Below are 16,180 nucleotides of genomic sequence, written 5' to 3'. Positions count from 1 at the left end.
TTCGAATCTGTTTTGAAATTCTATTACTTCCCTTCCCCATCCACGGTAATTTCAAATAAACCGGGCATTTCAAGGGTCCAAACTTTTTAGGGGATTTAAAATCCGCAACCTTTTTGAAAATACAATCATCAATAAAGTCAACAGGATAACCATTATTGATGAATATTTCCCTGATCTTATCGAGTTCAACATCTAATCTGTTAGGCGAACAAATCATGAGGGCTCTATGTACCAAAGTATTAATTAAGCCGACCTTACGTGATTTAGGTACAAAAGACAACCAGTTCACATATAGGCCAGTAAATGTCGGTTTTCTATAAATTGTAGTGAGAAAGCCCCCCCCCCTTGAGCGTTCGACAAGAACATCCAAGAAAGGAAGCGAATTGTCCTTCTCACTTTCCATAGTGAACTTAAGAGCCCCATGCAAAGAATTCAACCTATTAAAAAATATCGACGCTTCACTTTGCGAAGGAAAAATAGCAAAAGTGTCGTCAACATATCTGAAATATGTAGTGGGTTTAGATGTAGAATTAAACATAACGGATTCATAGTACCCGACGAAAATATCCGCTAAAGTTGGGGCCAACGGACTCCCCATTGAAACCCCGTCAACCTGACAGTACATAATATCACAAAAACTAAATTCCACGGATTTCGTACACATTAAAATGAGTTCAATAAGAATCTCTTTAGAAAACCGTGGAGCAGTCAGGCGACCATCATATAAAGCGTCGGCACATATGCGTATAGTCTCATCCAACGGTATGTTGGTGAAAAGACTAGAGACATCAAATGAGCACATGAAAGACGTCTCTGCATTAGAATCCAACCCACGTACACAATCAACGAACCGAAAAGAATCTGGGATACAATGCGTGGTGTATAACTAACGCACAGGTTGCAGAATTTCCACAAGCCACTGAGCCAAAGAATGTTGTGCTGAACCAACCATTGATAAAATGGGTCTCAGTGGAACACCTTGCTTAGGGATTTTGGGGAGACCATACATTCTGGGACGTTGTGACCTAGAGGGCCTGATCCTGTCATAGACATCCTTGCAAAAAACCTTCTTTTTAAATAATGCAAGTAAACGTCTCTGCATCTTAGCCTCGTTCTTGCAAGTATTATCCGTCAACTCGACAGAGCCGAGTTTACGGAATTTCGAACCATCATTGAGAATAACTGCCATTTTCTCAACGTAGTCCGATTCATCCAAAATCACCACTCCTGCACCTTTGTCTGGTTTACACATATAAATATCGGTATTAGATTTTAACGCTTTCATCGTCTTAAATTGCGTTATGTTCCAGACAAAGTCGCTATGATCGACAGGAATGTTACTATATCGGTGAGCTAAGGCAACTAAATTAGATTTCATCCCAACAATTTTTTCTGGGGAATTAGGCACATTATGTCTAAGTTGAGAGAACAAAACTTCAAAGGCAGAAAGTGTTCTCTCTTTATTTAAACTCGTGGGGGGAATACAAAAATCTAAGCCCCTAGACAAAACTCTATTTTCAATTTCTGTAAGGACAGTTTTTGAAAAATTGAAAATATGTTTGCTTCCATTAGTGGGTTCACACCCATATCTTCTGCGAACCAGAAGAGCAAGGTGTTTACTATTATCTTTGGAAGCATTTTGCCTAGCAAACTGATCACCGATAGATAAATATTTGCAAAAACGGAAAAAATCACAAAAGGACAGGAACCCCTTCACTACGGACCAAAGTTGATGACGATTACTAATATACGTCTCAAGATTCTCCGTCAACTTATTCATGTCGTCACGTATAAACGCACGCTCCATAGACAAACTTGGCTTCACTCTAGATGCAGCAATACGTTTACTAATGTAAACTGGGGCTACATCTTGTTCCAGACAAGAACGCAAAAAAGTTAAGGAGAGATTGGTAGATCTAATTCTACTCCTTAATCTTACAATATTATTACATAATTCTATTTGTTGGTGTGTGTACCTCTTCCGAAAATATTTAAATAAATGTTTAGAGGTACAGAATTTGTATATAGTTTTAAATAAAATACTAGGCGGAAGTTTCTCGAGAGCTCTATCGGCTATCATCTCATCAGGAGTAAATCGATAGCAATCTAAATAATATTGTAACGAAAATAAAGAGTTCTATTGGGGAACTTATTTAATGTGCCAACGTACGGGGACATTAATTAAATTTATTTACGTTTAAAAACGATATATAAGGTGTATCTTCATTTATATACAAATAAACAATATATATACTAGTGTTGGGATTATTAATCGGAATCGGATCTTTTGGGGTATCTGAATTAGTATCAGAAAAAATTGTGCCTATTTTCTAATGCCAAAAACGATTTTTTTAATTGTCGTTTTTTTTATTTGATTTTGTTTAAAACAAAATCTTCCACTGTTGGTAGTAATGATAAAATAATAAAGATTTATTGATTTTGAAATACCAGTAAAACTAAAATCGATAGATCACTCCCTGCACAAGTGTATTTTTACATTTGAGAAAAATATCTGCACGTTTAACATGTGCTTTTATGGTAATCGGGGGAAAAAATAACACCTCACTAATTAAATATTTAGAGATTTATAAAGAATCGGAATCAGTAAAAATATTGGAATCGTCCCATCACTAATATATATATATATATATATATATATATATATATATATATATATATATATATATATATCTTTGTTTATATTCAAATAAACTTTATTTTAATGTGACCACACAATGAAATCATATTTCGGTCCAGTTAGTTATAACACTAACCAACCAATTTATCCTTCTAAAAAGTCATCAATATGAATTTTTGAAAGAAGGATAAAAACTTGATGAGAATCTGTGGATTATGTATAGGGCTATGACAACAGCATATTCTTTTCATTTTTTTGACTCTCGAGTATATATCCGACACAGACACAATTAATCAACCAAGAACCACATCACTCTACATAAAAACATATAAGATATCAATGAATATATACCTGAGAATCATAACAAGGAAAAGAATATGCTGTTGGCATAGCCCTAGTTATGTAACAGAGCTACTAACACTGTTAGCAGCAGCAGCTGCTGTATGACAGCTTACATATGCAAATGACCAAACCGGCTACATGAAGTGACATTACAGGGGAAGAAGAAAGGGAAAGAAAAAAACAGAGACAAAAAGTCACACGTGGCTGGAGAAGGGACAGAAGAGCATGTGTCCGAGACATGGCCGGAAAATAACAGCGAGGGAACCACATCTAGTGTACAATTGCATGTATTTGGTGACCTCAATATCCGCCACAGAAACCGGCTTGGATTCTCTACTTACACAGACGCAGCGGGCAGCACAACACATAGCTTCTCTATATCTCATTCCCTATCACAGATGGTTACATTTCCAACCCTTCTTCCTGACCAGCAAGAGCAACACACATCACTTCTAGATCTGTTTCTGACCACAGTTCCTGATGATTGTGTTACGAATGCGCACAGCCCACTTGGGAACGCCGATCATGCAGTGATAATGGTTGTAATCGCCCTAAACTCTAGGGCCAAAACTGAAGAGTGATTGCTCAAAACAACGAGATATTATGAAAAGGCTGACTGGGAAGCCATCAGGAATCTCATCAGAGATACCCCATGGTGAAATATCTTTTCACTTCCAGCTGAACAGTGCGCAAATGAGACCACTGAATGGTTCAAAATAGCAATTGAAGCACATGTTCCCATGCGGAAATTTTATAGCAAGCCCCACTCTCCCCAATGGTTTACTTGCGCAAAGGCAGCATGCGTACTGAAGATTAAACTGACATAAGTCCAGTTCAAACAGACAAAAGTATATAAAAGCCAGAAGTAACTGTAAGACAGCTAAGAGAGAATTTACTGAAACCACCAAAAAACGCATCGAAGCACAGAAATTAGGAACCCATGACTTCAGGAAAATCTACAATAGTGTAGTAAATAATGGGCAATCAACAATTCTCCCACTATCCAACAATCATGAGGTTGTTTGCTCAGCAACCGAGAAGGCTAACATGCTTGCCAGTCGGTTTGCCTCCAACTCCACACTGAACCCTGCAAACCACCCCCTCCCTGACTTTCCTTTGCGGACAGACGCAACACTAGACGATCTGAAAATCACCCCGTCTGAGGTGCATGCTATCATAAAAAATCTTGACACATCAAAAACATGTGGACCTGATCTCATCCCAGCTGTGCTATTAAAAAGTGCTCAGCTGAAGTAGCTCCAGTCCTCTCCAAACTACCAGTTTTCAAGAATTCTGGCGAAAGAACTGACCCAGTAAATTATCGCCCCATTAGCTTCATTCCACTTTTTGCCAAAATATTTGAGACCATGATTAACCATGCTCTAGTCCGGCACCTTACAGATGCTAACTTCTGACCGACCAACAATACGGATTTAGGCAAGCCCGTTCCACAGCAGACATCTTAATTGTAATCTCTGAACGTGAATGGTATATACCATTCACTGGACCAAGCAGGAAGGGTAGAGCAGTAGCTCTAGATATATCTAAGGCTTTTGACAGGGTATGACATGAAGATCTTCTTAGGAAAATCAGATCATACGGTATCACTGGAAGAATATTTAACATAATTAAATCCTTCTTGATAAGAGAAAAAATCCAGGTTGTCTTCGACGGCCGTACATCTAAACAATATGATATAAATGCGGGAGTGCCTCAAGGGTCTATCCTTGGACCTCTATTATTCTTAACATTCATAAATGACCTCCTTAACAAATTTTCTGTGAGATGGGTATATATGCTGATGATACCGCACTCTATAACAGACACGACAGGAAAACAAATGAACACATATTTAAAGAAATGGCAAAAACACTAGAGGATGACCTCCAATCTGTAGTGGAATTGGGACAAAAATGGATGGTCACATTCAATGCTGCCAAGAATAAACTTGTTTCCTTCAATAATTACAAGAAACCTTCTCTACCATCAATAGCAATGGCCAGTGACTCTTTATCTGAAAGTACATCTTTTAAATTCCTCGGCCCAACGTTCACAGGAAACATGAGTCAGAAAAATTACATTGAGAGCATTGCCAAGACCGCTGCAAAGAAGGTAGGTTCTCTCTACTGTGCTATAAAGCTACTAACGCCCAAAAGTATCCTGTACTTCTATTAGGCCACCATTCGCCCATATATGGAGTATTGTTGTCATATTTGGGCTGGTGCATCTGCTACTAGTCTCTCGCTCCTAGACAAGGTTCAAAAGAGAGTCGCTATCGACGAAATGTTGCATCCCTCTGTCTCTTCTACAAGTACTCTAACGGTGAATGCTCTGACGAACTACAAGCACTTGTACTCCCTCGATGTAAATATCCCCGACCAACCCGACAAGCTGCTAAATCACACCCTTTCACAGTAGAGATCCCTAGATGTAAGAGAGCCTTCTCTCCAGTAGTTTCTTTCCTAGAACTGCTAGACTTTGGAATTCCTTCTGGGTTCCTGCTTACCCAACTGTACTGACATGCAGAAGTTCAAGTGTAATGTGAACCGACATCTTGCTGCCCAACTTCCCACATAGTACCCCTGTAGCTTATGTTCCTGATAGTAGCCCCCTACATCAAAGTGGCAATGTGCCTTGTTTGGGGGGAAAATGTAATAACAAAAAAAAAAAAGAAAGAAAGAAAAGTCATGGCAGACGAGATAAACGAGCTTAAAACAAGATGTAATGTGTTGTTGGAAATACCAAAAATAAATGCCTTTTGTTAAAACTGAAAAAGCAAGTTGAACTTCTTCCTTTCCTTTGTTATTACAACAGATTCTACATATTAACGAAAGGTTAACGCGAACGTAACAGTCATTGTTATAACCAATTGGCCTGAAACATGATTTTAATTGTGCAATGACATTAAAATAATGTTTATTTGAATATATAATGATAGGATGATTCCAATATTTTTTTCAGCTCTGATACAATTACTGCTTCTGTTTTAAATTCCCGATTCCGATACAATTACTGATTTCGATTCCTATTATTTTTAATTTCTAAATATTTAACTACAAAGTTCTTATTTTACTCGATCACCATAAAAAAACACATGTTAAACATACAGATATTTTCTCGAACGTTAACAAAAAAATATGCTTGTGGTTAACAGATTTTTGCTTTTTTTTCTAGTTGTTTAAAGTCAATAAATATTTATTATTTTAACATTACAACCAGCAGTGGAAGATTTCGTTTGAAACAAAATCAAATAATAGAGATAATTTAAGGAATCGTTTTTGGCATTTAAAAATAGGCACAAATCTTTCCGATTTCGATATTGATTCCAATACTCCCAAAAGTTCCGATTTTTCCAATTCCTTTTTAATTTCTAAATATAGAGTTGTATTTTAGGGACAGTTACCACAAAAAACATGAAAAACGTACATATAATTTCCTAAACGTAAAAATACACTTATGGAGATGATCTGTTGAGTTTAGTTTTACTGACAGTTTAAAATCAATAATTATTTATCATTTCATCATTAATACGAGCCATGAAAAATTAAGTTTTAACCAAAAACAAATAAATAAAAACTATGAACAGCATCGTTTTTGGCATCAGAAAATAGACACAAATTTTTCTGATTCTTACCCTGAAAAGTTTTGATTTTTCCGATTTCTGATTCCGATTAATTGTCCAAACACTAATATATATATAGGGTGGAACAATAAAAGTGTCGCCCTAAAGAAAACAACACTACAGATTTATTTAAAAAATTTATTGAAAAGAAGCAATTCAGGTGACTTGATTATGTAGTAGAGCTGACATCTATTCAATGCAGCTGCCTTCAGCCTCAATCATCGCTATGATATGAGTCCAGAATTGGGAGCATGCTTTTTCCACAAACACAGACGGGAACTCGGCGAATATTCAGCGGATCGTGACAATCAGGCTGGCTTTAGTGTTGTGAGAAGTCATGTTGGTGATATTCTCGACATATGACCAAACAAAATAGTTCAGCGGGTTCAGGTCGGGGGAGGAGGGGGGTCAGTGAGAGAAGCGTACAAAATTATAGCACTCCTTCTGAAGCAAAGCCTGAGTCTCTTTGGACTTGTAGGCTGCACAAAGTCCTGCTGCCACACCCAGGGTCTTCCAGCGGCCACCTGATTGCACCAGGAGGATCACACTCCTCAGCACATCCAGGTACTGTTGGTGGTGTTGACTTTTAAGCTAACTTTGAAGATGTGAGGTGGCATGATGTGGCCTTCACTTGAAACCATACCAAAGACCATAACTGTAGCCGGAAACTTCCCTGTTATTCGTGGCAATCTAGCGATGTCTTTTGAGGATGCTGGATATGGTCCTGTTGTCATCAGTAGAGAGCATTGATATTACAGCGGCGCATCTCTGATCTTGCTCGTTGGACACTGTGTCACTTTCAGACATGATAGAAGACTCCTATTGCTCTTGTGATTTGTACACAACTGGGCAACTAGTAGATGATCTGCAACAAACAAAAAAACGGATATGAATCATGTTTTTTTCTAGGGCGACAATTTTATCATTCCACTGTGTGTGTGTGTGTGTGTGTGTGTGTGTATATATATATATATATATATATATATAGAATATGGCGAAGCAATAACTTTTGGGCACCATTTCATACAACATGCCAGCTGAAATAAAAATGACTGCTCGGTGATTGGAAAAAATGTCCAGAAAAATTGGAAAAGGAATAACTGTCACGTTCAATCAGACGTGCTTGAATAATGACTTGCTGCCAAAATATATATTTCTCCCTTTTCCTCTTTAACTACTGGTTTACTAGTATTGCTCTTCATGATTATATAACCGTTTTTCTATTGGGATTATTTCAATCGTTTTATTCTTTCAATTCTTTACTACTTTTGACAGTTAAAAAAGAGATACAAGGGGAATGGATACGGTATGAAATAAAAACGTGATTCAAACTACAGAGCATAAGAGAAGATAACAGAAAGAGGCTAAAACTTAATAAGAGATGAATAACTTGGTTAATAAATTGCAAATCATATCTAATTAGAACAATTAAAATGTAAAACTTATAAGTATTTGGATCTTGGAATGTAACTATACTGTTATTCTTTATATATATATATATATATATATATATATATAACAATTATTTTTTTATAACCTATAGACAATAGTGTTTCATGCTTACGCAATTATCCGTGTAAGGGTGACAATTCCTGTCACTTGGGGGATTCGAACCTAGCCACGAAACCACCTTTGTCTCTATTTGCTAAACCTTTTATCTCCGGGCCACCTAACAACTGCCACGAGAATGAAGGAAATTAATAACTAATAAATGTTAAATGCACAATTCAGTCAAAGACATTAGACAATCCAGAATGTTCGAACGACAGAAATTGTGAACGTTAAAGCCTTATGAAAAAAAGAAACTTTGATTAACTCAGCTTTACTATAGTAATAGATAGATGACTGGACTAAATGGTTGAAAGAGATAGCGAGACATGCAAGTGGGTTGAGTGGGACGTTGCTGTCCTCTTCAGTAGAAAGGAGACATTCAGTGAAAATAAAAACATGAAAGGGGCAGATGACAGAACAGTGATTCGAATTATTTCTCCTCAAACATCCGAGAAACACTAAATAAACTCATTCCAATTTCACCCCCCCCGCCCCCTCACTAAGTAATTACAATTGTTGTAAGCAATTTAAACATACATCTTGTTTTTCTTTGCTCTTACAGGCTGTTCAGATGTATCTCTTTAAGAAGAAAAGAAAGGGCGTCCTCCTTAGCCTGACTCTCCATAACTGTTTAGTGTTTACATTACCTGATGAAAAAGCAAATAGTTTCTTGTTTTCTCCCTCCAAACATCTTAACTGGGAGAAATTGATTATATTTTATTTATTCATCTATTTATGCTGGCTGAAATACTAGTTGTGGATGCCTGTCTGAAGGTGTAAAGATCCACTGACTGTGACTTCATGTTTTAAAGTCTCCCAATATTCAGAGCACAGGTTGGAGTAGGTGCTAATGTGATTGCAAGAGTTAGACCGAATGAAATAAGTCGAGGAAACTTCTGCCTTTACGAACCAGCAGAACATTACCACTGTCAAACAAAAGAAGAGTTTATCAGGCATGTATGCGTAGTGTGATTCTATACAAGAGAAGATGAAGGAAAAGACCATGGAAACAACATTGGGGATCAGCGATGTTGTCAAGCAGGGGACCACACGGTCTTCCACAATACTTAGAAAGAGTGTTTCTTTTACTGTCTGATGGGACAGCTCTGTAAATCTTTTTTTGATATTGTCTTTGTACAAAAAAGTACAAAGACAATAACAAAAAAAAAGATAAATGATTGTTTCATCTTTGTCATATCAAACTTAACTGCCTGGTGATTGGTCAAAGAGAATAGTTTTGCCTAATAGGAGACAAGGGAGGTAATTTATTAACATAAAGAGGGAGAGATAATCTACTTGGAAGTAACATGGCAGTATGTAATAACTTTCTTCCTGAAATGCTATCATTTTTGTTGGTTTTGATGTGCTATTGCTTTGGCTCATCTTTGCGTCATTCCAAGTTTTCCTCAACATGCCTTTTCCTCACCTGATATGTGTGTACATGTTCATCCAATCAGAGCTTTGTTCAACATACCCATACCACCTTGTTTTCATGCTTAAGGTCTATAGGCGTCATGTATTGTAACTGACCGTATATTCAGATTCGCATGTATATGCATATTTGCGTCAGTAAAAATCATAAAATTTAACAGATAGTAATATCACAGGCAATTTTACTTTTTTTATGAGCTGATCGCTTGTTCAGTTTCAGAAAATAATTTTGTTTCATTCCATTAAATGCAATTGTAAAGAAAAGGCATTGATTCAGAGGTATGGCTCTCCATGGTCCTGTCCATAACATGTCCGCAAATGTGTAACTAAATATGAATAAAAATTCTTATATGGCTTCAGGTACGTTGAAAAGATTGACAAATATGAGAGCTAAAATACAGATTTATGCATTTAAAAACTGTTACATATTTCAGAGAGTTATCATGGTTCCATTGACATGGATTGACCCTTTAGCATTTAAGAGGCCATTAAAAATCCATTCAAATCATCAGCGATTCACAATATGAAAACAAATAGTCTCTAAAATATGTAACAAAGCTTTTAAATAAATGATATATATACGGGATATATATAATTTTAAACATTTTTTTAAATATCCTTTCATTACAGAACCATTTGAAATATCTAATAGCAGTAAAGTGCAACAGATAGGTGTTTCTTCATACTATTAGTCAATTTGAGAGGTGGAGATAGTGGACAACTGGCAAACATTGGAATATTGACCTGCATCATGATGATTCACATCTGATTAAAAAATTTAGAAAATCTTAGTAACTCAATGTTCCTTTAATATCTTGAAGAATGTCAGATGGGTAATTGTGATGAAGTTGTAGAAGCAGCGCCTAGAAAGAAAGATCATGGCAGTTACTTTGATGGTGTCAAGGGATTTATAGAGAAGCTGCAAGAAAATGTGTGGCATATCCAGGTAAAGCAATAAGGATCTTGGCAAAAGCGATTGGCATTGAAGACTGAAGAAAGTGTAAAATAAGGATTTGCGTTATTCCTCATACAAAAGTAGCAAGGGCTAACTACCTTTCACCAAAGCCGAAGAGAACAACCTGAGGAATGGCAAGAAATTCCTCAACAAGGTCAAACAATTAATTGAGCCAGGAATGCTCAGTTTCTTCTCCAAACCGGTTTCATAACATGCAGAACAAGTGGCTTGTTTGCAGTTTGCATGAATTCTTGCATGTCATGAAGACCAAATTTGAACAAAGTAGGAAACAAGGACCCCAATTAATTCACTACGAAAAAAGAAACAAAAGGACAGATTTTGGTTGACACCGGTTAGGCCTTAATCTTTGCACATTTAAGTGGATTTTCATGATCAAAAGCGCATTTTTTTATATATATATTTACACAACTTTAATTAAACTTTGGATTGATATTATTATTATTATTGTTATTAATAAACAAGTTATTATTTATTCGCAACCCAGATTGATTTTTTAATTAAATTAAAAGCTTAAATTTTGCTGGCAATAAAACAAACGACTCAATCTACAGTTAAGAGACTCCGTATTCCTTAATACTTAACAAAGGCCAGAGGAATAGTTGGCTGAAACAATGGGAAACAACAACTATGAAGATGAGGATAACAGTCCGTAAATAGATAAATGAATATACAAATTACTTATCCCAAAGGATTCCAATAATAAAATAATCATGTATTTATATTTTATTTTACTTTGCAAATTATATTGAAGGAATATATTTATTGCTAACATTTTATTTATTTTATTTTTTTTTACTAGGACGAATCGTTCTGCTACCAATCAGAAACCAGAATTGCTCCATAAATATTAAACCTTTCTGTAGCAATTTCGCATATGTTTTCTTCGTGTCAACACGGGAAGAATCTTTTGCTCTGTGGATTCCAACTTGAGAACTCGAGAATAAGTGTTATCGTAATCCATTCTAAAAAATGCTAACTTTGTTATTTCTTCTCTTTTAAATTTCTTATTTTATTTTGTAATTATGTGTATTTTAATAATTTATTGTCTTTATTTTTGTTTCTTTGGCTTGTCTAGTTTTAAATATCCCCCCCCTTACAAACCTAGCAAAATACGTAATATACTTAATATCTACAATTACCATATGCTCGCTTGTATTAATAAAGAGGCCTCGTTGATATCTCTACCAAACCGCTGGATATAGCTTATAATTAACTTTTACTATATTTGTAACTGAAATCTACAGTGATCTTAGCTGCGTCACTAGGACTATTTTCTGAATAGATACAATATTTTGTCCCTGACCTTAATGACTGCCTATAAATACGAATTCCGAATCACCATGTAATAATTGTTTCTCTTTACCTCCAAGACGACTGCCTTTGTCTAACCTGCATGCTAAATAGGGAAAAAGAAGAAAAAAGAAAATTTTTCTTTTTGTTCTGTTTCCCAAGCTAAAACATTACTTAAAACTCTAAATCTTAATGAAACTCTACTGTATTCTGTAAGTTAATAACCTGTCTCTTGAAAGCTAACAATCTGCTCCCCCTCCCCCAAGCTACCACTAAAACTGTACATTACACACGCCTTAGTAGTGGAATCCTTAGCTTCCAGCTCCTAACTTTCATATGCTAACCGCCTAACAGTCGTCACTAAACATCTATACATTTCTACCTCTAAGACATGCATTAGAGTTCATTCTTATCCAGTTAGGTACTTACCAGTCAAAGTATGTACTCAGATGCAAAGCGATCTTCATTACATAACAATGCATCTTCCTAGATGGTTTTTAATAAAAAAATAAATCCGATACTCCTTGTTATGTGAAACGCTCCATGACTCTTAAATGAAAACTGAAATTATCTTCCTTCAATAGTAGAAACACACTTAACACCTACAACTTCTATCTATTCGCATCTACTGAAAACTTGCCCAAATATCTATTTACTTAATTATACATACGGAATACGCCATGACTTAAAATTTATCTCCAGTTATACCCGTACTGTACTACATCTACATCTTAACCCTCCTGTAATCTAAAATATACAGTGACTGGGCAAAATTCTTAGCTCAATTCCTAATACCTACTCAAACTGTAACGTTATCCAGTACCTAAGCTAACATATAAATTAAATAAAAAATTAAAAAATTTAAAGGTAAAAGTCTTAATCCACACTAATGCCTTTCGCCTTTCTAACAAGCCTGCTCACATAATTGCTTTCACTGCATAAGCTTTTTTTTTTTTTAGTAACAATGAAATAGCAATGTCCCTAAATCACTTTGAGGAGTAACTATTCAGTAAATATATAACCTTTACAAACTAACCCTGTAACATTAACTAACTACGAGGGGTCACAGAAATACCTGGATTAGGACCCAGGTGCGGAGCAAACCCTCTCGGGACTGATAGACCCAGTAGATCTTCCCAGATCATCCGTCTAAGAGAAGGAAAACTTTGAAACTAAACCTAAGGGGAGGGAGGCCTCTCCAGTCTTGGATGATAACCTTCCTAGAGCTGGTGACTCAAACAAATTACCAGTCTGCAAACCTAAACTGCTTAAGAAGTAGATAGGCTCTGTCTATCGCCTGGCATCCATACTCCTTCTTTGCCTATTTATTCAGGCGCAGAGACGCTATCACAGAGTTTTGGTGAAACACTCAGTGGTAGATCTTGTTTCTTGTCTAGGACAATGAATGCCGTTTTCTCCACCCCGACACAGCCACCCCTTAAAACTGGGCACTTGGGAGTGCTTGAGTACCACATATGCCTGTACAATTAGATTGGGTTGACCTTCTGATGGGTTGAGGGTACTGGATTGACAGTTCCTGGCTGCTGTTTCCAACTGGTAGTATAGGTGCCCTAACTCTTTGGTAGCGCTTAGAGCGTCTGCTCCATCAACAGTTGTATAATATCGGGATGTTTGTAGTGCCATGTCACGCATGGAAAGGGACCCTGCACTCATCTCCGATGGGTTTTCCTGAGGCCACAATCCTAGTTGAAGAAAGGTTAGCTGATGGTCTACTTGTGTTGCATGTCTGGTATTCTGCATAACCTCTTGTTCAGCTCCCCCTTACCTAACTGAAACTCTTTAAAAACATGATGACAGTACAATCAAAGAAGAAGCTTAAACCGGGCTTAGGGTCAAACAAATCCAACTTACCTCCTCACTTGAGGCTTGCATTCACGAACATCCGTGGGCTTAGAACTAATTTAGCTGATGTTGAAGCATTTCTCCCAACAAATACCCCGGATATCTTAGCACTAAGTGAGACTAACCTACACTTCTCCATCTCCTCTAACTACTTTAACATGCCTGGATATCTCCCACTCTGCCGTAAAGACTCTGACAGACATATGCACGGACTTCGAGTCTACATTCGTAACACCCTCCCCTTGACTAGAGAAACAAACCTAGAATCAGACAATCAAGCCTTTATGTGCTTTAGACTAAACATGCAACACAACATTAGCTACTTTTATTTTTTCTACCACATTCCCTCGACCCAGGACTGCACCATAATAAACAAAGCCTCTGACAGCATAGACACAGCACTCTCCATCGACACTAGCGCACAAGTACAAGTATTTCGTGACTTCAATGTCCACCACAAAAACTGGCTTGGATTCTCTACTTACACAGATGCAGCGGGCAGCACAACACATAGCTTCTCTATATCTCACTCCCTATCACAAATGGTTACGTTTCCAACCCGTTTCCCTGACCAGCAAGAACAACACGCATCACTTCTAGATCTGTTTCTGACCACAGTTCCTGATGATTGTATAACAAATGTTGACAACCCACTCATAAACGCTGATTATGCAGTGATAATAGTCAAAATCGCCCTAAACTCTAGACCCAAAACTTAAGAGCCAGTGCTCAAAACAACAAATATATTATAAAAAGGCTGACTGGGACGCCATCAGAGAGCTTATCAGGGATGCCCCATGGGGAAATATTTTTTCTCTTCCTGCTGAACAGTGCGCAAATGAAACCACTGAATGGTTCAAAACGGCAATTGAAGCACATGTTCCCATGCGGAAATTCTATAGCAAGCCCCACTCTCCCCAATGGTTTGCTTCGACTTGCGCAACTGCCATTACTCAAAGGCAGCATGCATACCGCAGATTTAACCGACATAAGTCCAGTTCAAACAGACAGAAGTATATAGAAGCTAGAAGTAACGTTAAGAAAGAAATAAAGCTAAGACAGAATTTACTGAAACAAACGAATTTACTAAAAAACGAGTCGAAGCACAAAAATTAGGAACTCGAGACTTCTGGAAAATCTACAACAGTGTAGTAAATAATGGGCAATCAACAATTCCCCCACTAACCAACAATCACAGGGTTGTTTGCTCAGCAACTGAGAAGGCTAACATGCTTGCCAGTCGGTTTGCCTCAAACTCCACACTGGACCCTTCCAACCACCCCCTCCGTGACTTTCCTTTGCGGACAGACGCCACACTAGACAATCTAAAAATCAGCCCTGCTCAGGTGCATGCTATCATAAAAATCCTTGACACTTCAAAAGAATGTAGACCCGATCTCATCCCAGCTGTGCTATAAAAAAAGTGCTCAGCCGAAGTAGCTCCATTTCTCTCCAAACTCTACAACTAATGCCTTAATGAATCTTGCTTTCTGGGCTGTTGGAAAACTGCTTCTGTGGTACCAGTATTCAAGAATTCTGATGAAAGAACTGACCCATCAAATTATCGCTCCATTAGCCTCCTCCCACTTTTTGCCAAAATATTTGAGACCATAATTAACCATGCTCTAGTTCATCACCTTACAGATGCTAAACTTCTGACTGACCAACAATATGGATTTAGACAAGCCCATTCCACAGCAGACATCCTAACTGTAATCTCTGAACGTATATACCATTCACTGGACAAAGCGGGGAAGGCAGAGCGGTAGCTCTAGATATATCTAAGGCTTTTGACAGGGTATGGCATGAGGGTCTCCTCAGGAAAATTAGATCATATGGTATCATTGGTAGAATACTTAACATAATTAAATCCTTCTCAGATAAGAGAAAAATCCAGGTTGTCCTCGACGGTCGTACATCTAAACAATATGATATAAATGTGGGAGTGCCTCAATGGTCTATCCTTGGACCTCTATTATTCCTAATATTCATAAATGACCTCTCCGACAAAATTGCCTCTGAGATGGGTATATATGCTGATGACACCACACTCTGTAACAGGCACGGCAGGAAAACAAATGAACACATATCTAAAGAAATGGCAAAAACACTAGAGGATGACCTCCAATCTGTAGTTGGAATGGGGACATTCAATGCTGCCAAGAATAAACTTGTTTCCTTCAATAATTACAAGAAACCTTCTCTGCCACCAATAGCAATGGCCAGTGACTCTTTATCTGAAAGCACATCTTTCAAACTTCTTGGCCTAACGTTCACAGAAAACATGAGTTGGAATTACATTGAAAGCATTGCCAGGGCCGTTGCGAAGAAGGTAGGCTCTCTCTACCGTCCTAGAAAACTACTAACGGCCGAAAGTATCCTGTACCTCTATAAGGCCACCATTCGCCCATGTATGGGGTATTGCTGTCACATTTGGGCCGGTGCATCTGCTACTAGTCTCTCGCTT

This window comes from Euprymna scolopes, chromosome 16, assembly GCF_053919585.1.
Source record: "Euprymna scolopes isolate OS-2025 chromosome 16, ASM5391958v1, whole genome shotgun sequence".
Taxonomy (NCBI): Eukaryota; Metazoa; Mollusca; class Cephalopoda; order Sepiida; family Sepiolidae; genus Euprymna; species Euprymna scolopes.
This window is presented reverse-complemented; position numbering follows the sequence as displayed.